The sequence below is a fragment of the Leptopilina heterotoma genome, unplaced genomic scaffold (assembly GCF_015476425.1).
Source record: "Leptopilina heterotoma isolate Lh14 unplaced genomic scaffold, ASM1547642v1 Lhet_40, whole genome shotgun sequence".
NCBI lineage: Eukaryota > Metazoa > Arthropoda > Insecta > Hymenoptera > Figitidae > Leptopilina > Leptopilina heterotoma.
The window spans coordinates 154,140-162,720 of NW_025111064.1; positions in this window are offsets into that span (position 1 = coordinate 154,140).

Consider the following 8,581-nt stretch of genomic DNA (forward strand, 5'->3'; position numbering starts at 1 on the left):
AAATAAACGCGTATATAATATTAAAAACATAAAACGGAATAAATTAAAATTGTATAAGGACAAATAAATTACAAAATAAATTAATAAAAAACAAACAAAACAAATTAAAAGCTGTTTAAATTACGCTTTTTTGGCGGCCGTCGAGATCTTTCCTCGACATAACCGAGATTATGAAGTTCTCGACTTGCCGCCAATTCTCTTCTGTCTGGGTCATCAGCGATACCATGTTCTCCGGTGTAACTTGACTGTTTACACCTTCGAACATGGCCCGCCTCTCAAAGTCCCATTTCTTGCATGAGAAGAGGGTGTGCTCCGCGTTGTCCTCAGGGAACTGGTAATATGCACACACCTCGTTCTCGCGTAATTTAAAGCGACACAGGTACGAGTTAAAATACCCGTGACCTGTGAACGCCTGAGTCAAGTAATAGGAAACCTGACCGTGTTTCCTATTTATCCAGGTGGCGAGTGCCGGGATAAGGCGATAAGTCCATCGACCTTTTTCCTCACTATCCCATCTTTCCTGCCATCTTTCTATGAGCCTGTGCCTCGCTTCTTTGCGGATCAGGCCCTTGCTTGGTCTTATTTCCTCATCTAAGGAACTGCTTTCTTTAGAAAAGAGAAACATTTCTTCCCTTTCCCTTGCCAAAAGATCTGCTGGCGGGACACTTGCAAGGACCTGCACAGCACTCGTAGATACCGTCTTATATGCAGAGATGATACGCGTTGTTATCGATCTCTGCGCAGACAGTACCTTTTCACAGATGGTTACACATCTTTTGCTCCTCAGGGATGGGGCCCATGCTGGTGCTGCGTAGAGCATTTTAGCATGGGCGACACTCGCCACCAGTCTTCTTTTTTGTTCACGGGGTCCGCCAACATTTGGCATTAACCGTGAAAGATTAGCCGCACACTCGATCGCCTTATTTGACGCCGTAGCCATGTGGTGGTGGAAGTTTAACCTTCCATCCAACTCCACACCAAGGTATTTAATTTGTTTACTCCACTTGACCTCGAATCCGTCTATCACGATTCGTGGGAGCTCATAACCACGTCTGTCTGTGACCAGCAGTGCCTCGGTCTTTTCCAGGGCCATTTCAAGACCTCTGGTATCCAGCCAGCTTTTTGCTAGTCGCAGACATATAATTTTCTAAGATACCTATTTTTTAAATAAACTATTCTATAAGCTTTTCAATTGAAAATTCCTATAAAACATTAAATCTATCGAACCTAACCTCAAGAACACATCTAAGATTCCAAGCAAACAAATTATACCATACACAGCACAATAAAAATTATGTAAGCTCATGAAAGTTACAACTTAGGTGTTTTTATGATTGCTGATTACGAATCCGGTGTTAGTTTATCAAAATTCAAAATGGCAGATCCAATATGGCGACCAATATAATTAAAATTTGTTTGGATTGGCTTGAAAATCGTTACTCGGGGGTTTTAGGGGTCGCTGATGACGAATCCCATATTGATTTCTAAAAATTCAAAATGGCGGATCCAATATGGCGGTTTTTAATATTTTAACGATTATTTTAAATTTATTACTCGCGGTTTTTCGGGACCTTTGATAACGAATCATATATCAATTTTTATAATCTTAAAGTCTTACGAATTGTTAGAAAAAATTGTTAGAAAACAATTCGTAAGACTTTAAGATTATAAAAATTGATATACGATTCGTTATCAAAGGTCCCGAAAAATTCCGCGAGTAAGGGAAGTGTGCCGGTTGTGGGCACCTTTTTTTTGCCTCATAACATTTGTCCATGTGCATATTATAAAAATATATGTGTACGAATTTAAAGCTAGAGGTCGAAGGTGATTGTCAGTGAAGGAATTAAATTGATTTCTTTAAATAAAAAAGTTTTATTAGAAATTTAGTGAAATGGAAATTTTTTGACAAAAAAATTTTTGTACCCGGTTGTGGGCACCCTTGAAAAATCCGCTAAAAATGGAAAAATATTAAAGGAAACCAACACAAATAAAGAATAAATGAAAGTTTATTTATTTTAAGAGACTTCGCCGGCATAAAGAACAAAAATGATGACACGTTTTCACACTATGCTCATCTCTAACAGAAGCATAATTCTAGCATGTGAAGTAGCTGGCCCGCATATCATAACGCACTTCTAATGCACTGAACGCCTATATTTATCGCATTTAATGGAGTTTGCGGCTGTCAATTTCCTTGGCAGAAAGTTTAGATAGATGAAACAGTAGTCCACATTATTGTCAGATGGTAGAGCCTCCTTAACATAAAGGTGCCCACAGCCGTGAATGACAGTTATTTTTTAAAAAGACCAACACATTTTGTGATGCAGGATTTTGGTTAAACACGAAGGTAAATCACAAAATATAATGGCAACACTGCAAAAAAAATTAAACCTTTTTTTCTGAACGAATCTACACCCATATATTGCTCTTCGAAAACAATACAAAATTACTTTTTTATTTATTTAATGCAAATTTTCTTTATTATGCTCACAGCTATTTCACAAATGCATATATTTGTTTCGTTATCAATACGAAAAGTCCGTATTTTCAACGAACACGACTTGCAATACTTAGATCAGTAAAGTCTGCTTGCCGTCGAAGTTTACGTAGGGGTGCCCACAACCGGAGCGTGCCCACAACCGGTGCACTTCCCCTAATAAATTTAAAATAATCGTTACCCTACTGAAAATCCCTGTATAAGATCTTGCACAAGAAAATGCACACGTTCAGCAGCTGAACTTGTACAAGAAAATGTACAATTTCTTGTATTGGAACTTGTACAAGAAAATGTACAAGAAAATGTACAGACTTGTACAAGTAAAGAAACTATTACAAAAAAATGTATATGATCTTGTACGAGTTCATGTACAAGTACTTGTACATATGAACACGTTGATGTTCTTGTACAAGTAAATTTATAAATAAATTTTTTTTAGGAAATTGGAATAAGTAAATTTATGAATAATTTTTTTTTAATTGGCATTTTAATAACTTATAATCGTTAAGACTCTTCACCTCAGGCAAGCTAAAAACTATTGCGCAGCTTTAAAGGCTTACAAAAACTACTGCGCAGCCTTTAATGTTTATAATTTTTACAACTTAAAAATAATGTGTAAAGAAAATGTACAAGAACATGAACGTGTTCATATGTACGCGTACTTGTACATGAACCCGTACAAGATCATTTACATTTTCTTGTACTAGTTTCTTTTCTTGTACAAGTCTGTACATTTTCTTGTACATTTTCTTGTACAAGTTCCAATACAAGAACTTGTTTCAAATCCGTATATACAAGAAATTGTACATTTTCTTGTTTAAGTTCAGCTGCTGAACGTGTGCATTTTCTTGTACAAGATCTTATACAGGGATTTTCAGTAGGGTAAAATAATAAAGACCGCCATATTGGATCCGCTATTTTGAATTTTTAAAAACCGACATGGGATTCGTCATCATCGACCCCGAAAACCCCCGAATAACGATTTTCAACCCAATCCAAACACATTTTAATTATATTGTTCGCCATATTGGATCCGCCATTTTGAATTTTGATAAAGTAACACCAGATTCGTAATCAGCAATCATAAAAACACCTTAGTTGTAACTTTCATATGCTTACATAATTTTTATTGTGCTGTGTATGGTATAATTTGTTTGCTTGGAATCTTAGATGTGTTTTTGAGGTTAGGTTCGATAGATTTAATGTCTTATAGGAATTCTGAATTGAAAAGATTATAGAATAGTTTATTTAAATCAAGGGATCTTAGAAAATTATCAACATGCGGTTAGATTCAATTTTGATAAATCAAAAGTGACCATTTTAACGATTTTAGGGTATTTTTTTAGGTTTGGGCGAAACCAGGACCCATTGGCCAAATTATGATAGCGGATTCGGATTCAGCGCATCGAAATACAACGGAATACATATGTCTCGACCCCAGATCAAGACACTTTATTTTTTTTTTTGTTGCTGTGTAATTTATACTTTGTATATACCAATCGATTCGTCTTGATGCAAAGAATAAGATTTTAATAGGGGAGAGTCGGTAGTGGCGAGACACGCTTTGTTTTTTTTTGTGTAGGACTCATATTTTCATGAATATTTGGTCTGCTTTTGTGCAGACAGACTAGTGAGACTATCTTTTACAAATTTACATAATATAGATAGCATATGTCTTCAAAAAAAAAGTTATTACCGAATTTCAAAAATGTCCCGCGACTACCGACATTCAAAAACGTCGGTAGTGGCGAGACATTACTTTAAATCGCAAATTTTTCAATTACAATGTCTTTTACGACTTTCAATTTCAAAGCATTTGGGTTCCTTTGTGTCCCTTTTAAAGTGATTACGTTTTTCACATCTAAAAAAAGAGTTAAGATTATTATTTTTATTATTACGGATTATTTGAAAATACATACGCAACTTTAAGATTAGGTTATTGTTATGCAAAATATTGCCGACAAAACTTAAAAAAAATAATACCGAAGTCATTTAGAAATGTACTATTTTATTAGATTTAAACAAGCAGTGTCCGGACACTGCCGACAATAAGTGTCTCGCCATTGCCGAAACAGTGATTTACGGTAATAACGATCCACAATTGTGTCTATCGGACTATTATGTATAATGTTCTAGGAATTTTGAAGGAATCTTACATACTAATAACTTAAAATATTTGCCGTTAACCAAATTTTGAAAAGTTTAATTTTATAAACACTTTTTCATACGAAGAATAAAACTTTAAAACTTGCTTAAAACTATTGACAGCATTATAGTGACAGATTTTACATCCAGAAAGTGTGTATCATATAAAAAAGCTTCAACAGAATAAAACTTTACTTTTACACAAAAAAAAACAACACAGTGAACTCAACTGTTTGAAATATCGCAGTGTCTCGCCACTACCGACAACGCCCTACATATTAACTTCAATAACCAACTTAAGGGGACCCGCACTCGAAATTTCAACTATAATAGAATATAATTGGAAAAATTTTTTATATTTTTTTCCTGACACTATTTTGATTCAGAAATAAGGTGAAAAAACAAAAAAAAAATTGCATGATTTTTTCGGAAATTAAAAAATTGTGAAAGAAGAAGCATTTTTTATAAGTTTATGGTATAACATTATAAACCATAAATTTACAAAAAAATGCTTCTTCTTTCACAAATTTTATTATTTTTTCATGGTTTTTGTTTTAATGAGTTTCTTACACTCCATTTGATAATTAAGGGCATGGATTTTGTGAAATTTTAATTTTTTGTAAATTTATGGAATAACATCGAAATGTTATACCATAAACTTATAAAAAATGCATCTTCTTTCACAAATTTTATTATTTTTTAATGGTTTTTGTTTTAATGAGTTTCTTACACTCCATTTTATATTTAAGGGAATGGATTTTGTGAAATTTTAATTTTGTCAAAAGTTACAAAAAAAAAATTTTTTTTAATTTCCGAAAAAATCATGAAATTTTTTTTTGATTTTTTCACCTTATTTCTGAATCAAAATAGTGTCAGAAAAAATATATATATATAATATAAATATATAATATATATATAATAATATATAAATATATATATCATTTTTTAACCGATTTTACTGAACTTTGTTTTAAATGAAAGATAATTAAATTTGAAAGAGATTTGTCAAGGCCCAATTTTAAATTTCAATTTGTTTATATTTATTTTTTTATTGCAAAGTTTAACAAAACCATCTATTTTTAAGAAAAAGTTATCTCCAGCCTCTATAATCGAATTGCACGTGCTAAAAACTTTTTAGAAACATACCTAGACTACTCTGTAAATTGTTAAAAATTTGTGCAGGTAAATATTCGAATGTTATAAACAATTTATATTAACAAATAATTAAGTTTACAACAAATTGTTAATGTGGACAAACGCTTTGACAGATTTTATTGAAATGGTATACTTAAGGGTTTTTGGGGACGCTGATTACGAATCCGATGTTGGTTTTTCAATATTCAAAATGGCGGATCCAATATGACGAATGCTTTTTTTTAAATCGATTCAAGGTGGCTAAAAATCGTTACTCGGGGGTTTTTGAGGTCGCTGATTACAAATATGACGTCAGATTTTTAAGAATATAAAATGGCGTTGATAATATGATAAAAATCAAATTTAAATTATGTTTTATACGTTAATTTTTAAATTGATTTTATATACGTTTTTAAATAAAGGTTATAAAATTTACTGAAGATTTTTATAGTCTTGTTTTGACAATTTTATTTATTTATACTTATTTTGATACTGAATAATTCAAAAAAATAATAATTTTTTACAAATTGTGATTAATTTGTACACTTTAAAGTATGTTTAAGGAGGTTCTCCGGCTGCTACTCTTGAAAAAATCGATTTTCTTCTAATTTTATTTTTTTTTTGCTTAGGGACTTTTGGGAAATCTGCCTACAGATACCTTGGATTCCGCACTCCAAGGTTATGTGGGGTTGGTATGATAAAAACAAAAGGAAATATATAGAAAAAAGATAAATAAATAAATGTTATGATAAATTTAATAAACTGGCGACCTACTACCAGCCCGACCCACTAAAACCCGTAACCCTTCTTCTGGAGCCCTTTACCCTCCCTCGGAACTGTCGTAAGACTTTAGCCTTCGAGGATGGCGCTCCAACTCTGTCGCTACCCGCGTGGAAATGAAAGTACGGGCAAAGTCCAGCAAAGTCCATCAAAGTACAGAATAGTATGGGCAAAGTACAGTAAAGTGCGGCTAATGAGCGTTTCCCATACTTTGGAATGTGCATGGTTAACAACGAAATTTAAAGTACAGGGACAGCTCGGCAAAGTACGGGATCAAGAAAATAGGTTTTTCGGGAATATTTTCGAATAGAGAACTACACCAAAGTATTTGAGGCCAGTTTTTTGGGAAATATTAAATCAGAAAATTCAAAATCTGAATCTTTAGAGTTCGGCAAAGAACGGGAAAGACAGCAAAGTATGGGAGAGTAAAAAAAAAGTTTTTTTTAAAATATTAAATATAAAAATTAAAATTCTGAATATTTGGAGTTCGGCAAAGTACAGAAAAGTACAGCAAAGTATGGAAAATTTAAAAATTAGTTTTTTTTGAAATATTAAATTAGAAAATTTTAAATATGAATTTTTGGAGTTCGGCAAAGTACAGAAAAGTACAGCAAAGTATGGGAGAGTAAAAAAATATTTTTTTTTTGAAATATTAAATTAAAAAATAAAATTCTAAATTTTTGGAGTTCGGCAAAGTACAGAAAAGTACAGCAAAGTATGGGAAATTTAAAAATTAGTTTTTTTCGAAATATTAAATTAGAAAATAAAATTCTGAATTTTAGGAGTTCGGCAAAGTACGGGAAAGTATAGCAAAGTATAGGAAATTTAAAAATTAGTTTTTTTTTGAAATATTAAATATAAAAATTAAAATTCTGAATTTTTGGAGTTTGGCAAAGTAGAGAAAAGTATAGCAAAGTATGGGAGAGTAAAAAAATATTTTTTTTTTGAAATATTAAATTAAAAAATAAAATTCAAAATTTTTAGACTTCGTCAAAGTACAGAAAAGTACAGCAAAGTATGGGAAATTTAAAAATTAGTTTTTTTTGAAATATTAAATTAGAAAATTTTAAATCTGAATTTTTGGAGTTCGGCAAAGTACAGAAAAGTACAGCAAAGTATGGGAAATTTAAAAATTAGTTTGTTTTGAAATATTAAATTAGAAAATTTTAAATCTGAATGTTTGGAGTTCGACAAAGTACAGAAAAGTACAGCAAAGTATGGGATATTTAAAAAATAGATTTTTTTTATATATAAAATTAGAAAATTTTAAATCTGAATTTTTGGAGTTCGGCAAAGTACAGAAAAGTACAGCAAAGTATGGGAAATTTAAAAATTAGTTTTTTTTGAAATATTAAATTAGAAAATAAAATTCTGAATTTTTGGAGTTCGGCAAAGTACAGAAAAGTACAGCAAAGTATGGGAGAGTAAAAAAAGGTTTTTTGAAAATCTTGAATAAGAAAATTTAAAATCTGGATATCGGAGTTCGGCAAAGTACGGAAAAGTGCAGCAAACTATGGGCTAGTAAATAAATGGTTTTTCGTAAAATATAACCTCATGTATTTTCCCGCAATTTGCCGAACTCTAAAAATTCAGAAATTCAATTTTCATATTTAATATTTCAAAAAAATCAATTTTTTAAATCTCCCATACTTTGCTGTACTTTCCCGTACTTTGCCGAACTCCTAAAATTCAGAATTTTATTTTCTAATTTAATATTTCAAAAAAAACTAATTTTTGAATTTCCCATACTTTGCTGTATTTTTCTGTACTTTGCCAAAATCCAAAAATTCAGATTTAAAATTTTCTAATTTAATATATAAAAAAAATCTATTTTTTTACTCTCCCATACTTTGCTGTACTTTCCCGTACTTTGCCGAACTCCAAAAATTCAGAATTTTATTTTCTAATTTAATATTTCAAAAAAAAATTATTTTTTTACTCTCCCATACTTTGCTGTACTTTTCTGTACTTTGCCGAACTCCAAAAATTCAGATTTAAAATTTTCTAATTTAATATTTCAAAAAA